This window comes from Cornus florida, unplaced genomic scaffold, assembly GCF_030987335.1.
Source record: "Cornus florida cultivar Cherokee Brave unplaced genomic scaffold, ASM3098733v1 CherokeeBrave_3.0.0_Hap2_Chr05, whole genome shotgun sequence".
Lineage (NCBI taxonomy): Eukaryota > Viridiplantae > Streptophyta > Magnoliopsida > Cornales > Cornaceae > Cornus > Cornus florida.
In genome coordinates, this window is record NW_026775575.1 from 92,954,575 (window position 1) to 92,959,128 (window position 4,554).

Consider the following 4,554-nt stretch of genomic DNA (forward strand, 5'->3'; position numbering starts at 1 on the left):
GATAAATCTTGTGCTTTATATTATTTAGTTTCCATCTTTAACTCTATTTATATTGATTTCAATTATAACCCATACTTCTTTTTCTTGCCGCTTTGTATCACCATTTAGTTCCCACTTTGACCATAGATTCCAATTATAACATTATTTTTCTTTCTTTCTTTTTGTCTCCAACACCCCCCTTGAGTTTACGTTAAAAAATAAATAAAAATGTTTACAGAATACTCCACAATTTTTTAGGAAAATAAATGTTTCATATAGTATTTAAGATAAAACAAAAATTATATCAATACACTTTATATCAATATATAAATAATATGCTAGAAGGACAATTAATTAAATGATCTACTTTATATTATTGTTATATAAATTGAATTAATATGATAACAAATAATTAAATAAATAATGTGGACAAATCTAATATGTGATACCATCTCCTTGAAACAAATTACGTCTCGCATGGTGTTAAATGGTATTTGTGACACTTGTCTTTAGATACAACAATCTCTCCATCCATCAATAATGGCACTACGCAACAATGGATCTAGCAAACTAAGGCCTTGCTTCGATTGCATTTCAGAGAATAGTTTTCAAGAACAAAACGATTTTTAGTTTTTTCAGATTTCAAGCCTGCTTGGTTAAGAGAATTTACAAAACAGTTTCCGAAAAACAAAAACTCATAAAACTACTTAGTTGTATGAGTTTTTGAAAATAGTTTTCTGAACTAATAAAATAAATAAAAATATTATTATACATCACTCTTTTATTTCTTTAATTGCTGATATTAACTATTAATGTAAATAAATAAATAAATATATATATATATATATATAAGTGTTGGAGGTGAATTTATTTTAGCAAGTATACTGAATAAAAGTTTCACAAATACAATATATCAAGTTTAATTAAAATTTGACTAAATTTAAATACAATAAAAGAGTTACATTAATTACTTCAAGTGTCATATGCACTTTTAGTTGTACAAACATTAATTTTAGTCATACATAACCAAAACAAAATATTAGAGAATTACACAAATAGGTAATCAAAGCAAAACATTGGAGAATTATAAAAATAACTTCATCTAGCATTGCCTCTGAATAATGCCCATATTTGATTTGTCAGATAAGTTCCAAGGGCTCCCATTTGTGCTGCACCATCATCAGATAAATTAAGTGCATTCAGTACACCAAATTCTTTTTGGTACCTTAGATTTAAAGGAATCTTCATACTCCTGCATCAAATTCAAACACATACAATCTACAAGGTCATCAAAATCTTCATCTGAATTATTAGACGATGAAGACGATGTGTCACTCCAATCTATGTCCATCTTGATTTTCCAAGAACCTAGACAAAACAAAGTTGATGTGCTATAATTAAACTAAAAAATTGAAGAACAGTTTTTTGTAACTCCCAAAACAGAAAACTATTTTTTGTAAACCCTTTTTCGGCAATGAAAGGAGTCAAAAGAACACTTTTTTTTTCTTCCTTTTTTACTGGGGATAAGAAGCAATTTTAACGAAGCATGATCTATAATTAAACTTTCACAACAATCTTACACAGAATTTCCTTCATGAGTTTCTAGTTTAGTTGCAATAAATTGCATTGTTAAACTTCTTGGAAATGGCTAATGGATATTTAAAGGTACAATATCAACATTGGAAGAAAAGTGTTGTGGCACTTTTAAACTATATTTTACTGGCATTTTTTCTCTTGAATATTTTATAAACCAGTAAACCACCACAAATCAATCTAGTGACAATTATAACACATTATTCACATAGGTTTGTTAAGCCCAACTAGTTTGCAGCCACACAGGCAACACTCAATCCCTGAGGACTCTCCATCTCTATGGCATAAGTAAAATTGATTTCTAAAGTCTTCCATATTTGTGTGGAGAGTGTCGAGTATTGTAGAGAAAGTTGAAAGATTATAAAATATTAGATAACTTATAGAGATTTCTAAAATATTTGGGAGTTATGTAAGTTGTAAATATCTATGATATTTATGTGGAGAGTTATAGTTCTAAATAGTAGAATTCAGCCTAGCCCCTTAATTGTAATGAGCCTACCTATATATATATATAGGATGAAAGTTTAGTTGAACCAAAAAGGATAACTGTTGAAGGTGAGGGCCACTGCAAAACACCATTTAGGAGTGTGCAAGCAAGGTGACAAAATTGCTCATCAAATTAACAGGGGAAAAAAATGAACTTTGAGTCCAACATTGAACTCATAGACTGGAAATCAAAAAATAATTTTTTACATGCCACATATTTTTACCAAATAGAAAACAAAAAGTTATGATCACAATTTTTTTTGATATATTTATATTGTATATATCAAAGCCCTAAAAATGAAGAAATCCGGCAAAGTGAATCTCTGTAGTATCAGATTTTTCAAGAACCTACATCAGATCCCTTGTTATAACATGTATGGTTATGTTCTTAGAATTGCCATGAACTAAAAAGCAAATCCCTAATTCTGACTATGTGCTTAGAAAATTTCAATTTAATCAATCAGATTATTCCGAGGCAATTAACACCATCAAATTATTTATTTTGTTGTGAAAAAATAATTAGATGATGCCAACAACATTATGTGAAAATGATTAAAGTAAGATGGACCTTTTCATTATCTTTGCCTGAATTAAATCCCAATTGATACAAGTCAATTAACACCATTGTTTTGTTGTGCTGCATAGTTTTTGTCCCAATTGTTACAAGATCAAAATGAGAGTATAAAGAGCACTAATCTATCAGAAAGAAAAAGAACTATGAATAGAAGACAACTTCATAGTCAAACTGAAAGAGAAATTTAACCCCAAAAGAAGAGAAATGTAAAGCCAAAATTAAGGAACTAACAAAAATAAAATTAGAGCAATACCCAAAATTATTCTTCATAAAAATCCCAAGAAAATCTAACAAGCGCTCAAAATCATCATCAAAAAATAAAAAGAGACTATACCCAGATCAGATGATAGAATAAACAACTAGGTTCGATGGAAAATTCTCAGCTTCAGTCAATAGATATGAATTAATAATATAGAACAGAGGATTAATCAACAATACCCTCAAGAGCGACAGAGAAAGACTCAGCTTAGCTTCTTTAATTTGCTCTCTGCTTCAATCTTGAGAGAGATTAAAAGGGTTGAAAGTCTGAATGAAGGCTTCAGTGATCTACCACGAAACATCAATTTAATTAGCCTCTAAATATATGTATGCATATATATATATATATATTCCATATAAATATTGCTCTACCCGAAATGAAAAAAAAAAAATCTATCAATTGATAAGATCATAGATGATTGTGAGAGAAAAATCGCAGATCTTGTATGGATTAAAGAAATTTGAGGGTTAGAGAGTTCTACTTCAACAGAGAGACGATTGTGAGGAAAGAAGTGCAGATCTGGCTTGAAGAAATTTGAGAGAGGGCTCTTCAAAGAGGAGGAGAATCTGGAGATAAAAGGTCAAAACTCATGTATAGCTAATTTAACGTTGTAAACGAGATCAGAAAGAGAGGTTGAAGAGAATAACGATGCATTGCAGAGGGGTTGAAGAGAGAAAAGATGGATGTTACGCGGTTTTGTGTTATAAACGACCGAGAGTTTACGTAGTTGTTGTCCGTACTTTTAAGTAGCGTTCAGTTCTCCGTGTTTTCCAATTTTGCATCTCAGTGTTTTCAAAACTCTGAAAACAACAAATTGTTGTTCTCTGAAAACCTTTACTCTCTTATCTCAGTTTTCAAAAAACTGTTTTTATAAAACAGATCCAAGCAAGACTAATTTTGCTGTTTTCAAAATTTTGTTACTATAAAAACAAAAAACAGTTTTTATAAATCCAATCCAAGTAGGGCCTAAACTTTTGTGCTATCTTATTTGACTAAAAATGAATTGCGCTCAATCTGAACTACTTGATTCGGACCATTTGTATATATGGATCGAATCACAGGACTTGGGTCAATGTAGCACGGACCACTTGACCATTAGCTATAAGCCACTATGGGTTCAAGAGGTTTGTAGGGAGAGAGGAAATAACTTTGGAGTCTGGGTTCCTAAAGTATCCTCTAATGGTAATTTCCAATTGGGGATAATGTGTATTTATAGATTACCTGTCATCTTTTGGAAATAATGTGTCACTTCAGTTTGCATTATTTTGCCTTACAAAAACACCAAACCATACATTCATTCACTTATATGTGCATGAATAGAATGGAATGAAATGTCAATTAATTTTAACCATTTATTTTTTTGATATGTAATTTAAAATGGGAATGGCTATAATATCAAAATGAAAATTTATTCCACAACTAAACCTATGAAATAAACATTTCATTTCAAAGTAATTTTTTTTTTTTTTATAAAAAAAAAAATCAACTTCCCAAAAAACACTCATATTCCAAATCTAAAATATTTTTGTTATTGCTTCGACTCATATTCCCCAAAAAGTAAATCCCGCTCTAATAGCTCCGAATAAATTAAATATGTGCATTAAGCCACCGCCGCCACCACCTTTGACCATAACCACCTCCGCATTTCACCCCCACCACCTCC

General features: G+C 30.3%; 1 long non-coding RNA gene across 2 annotated transcripts; it reads right to left on the reverse strand.

The window, feature by feature from the left end:
* Window positions 1–914: 914 nt before the first annotated feature.
* On the reverse strand, window positions 915–3,772 carry LOC132307666 (uncharacterized). Of its 2 annotated transcripts, none has more exons than XR_009482291.1 (3): window positions 3,632–3,772; window positions 3,071–3,178; window positions 915–1,347 (listed from the first exon to the last, which is right to left on the reverse strand). It is a non-coding gene; the product is annotated as an uncharacterized LOC132307666 (long non-coding RNA). The 2 variants fall into 2 exon arrangements; XR_009482290.1 differs by lacking the exon at window positions 3,632–3,772 and adding an exon at window positions 3,373–3,623.
* Window positions 3,773–4,554: the final 782 nt, after the last annotated feature.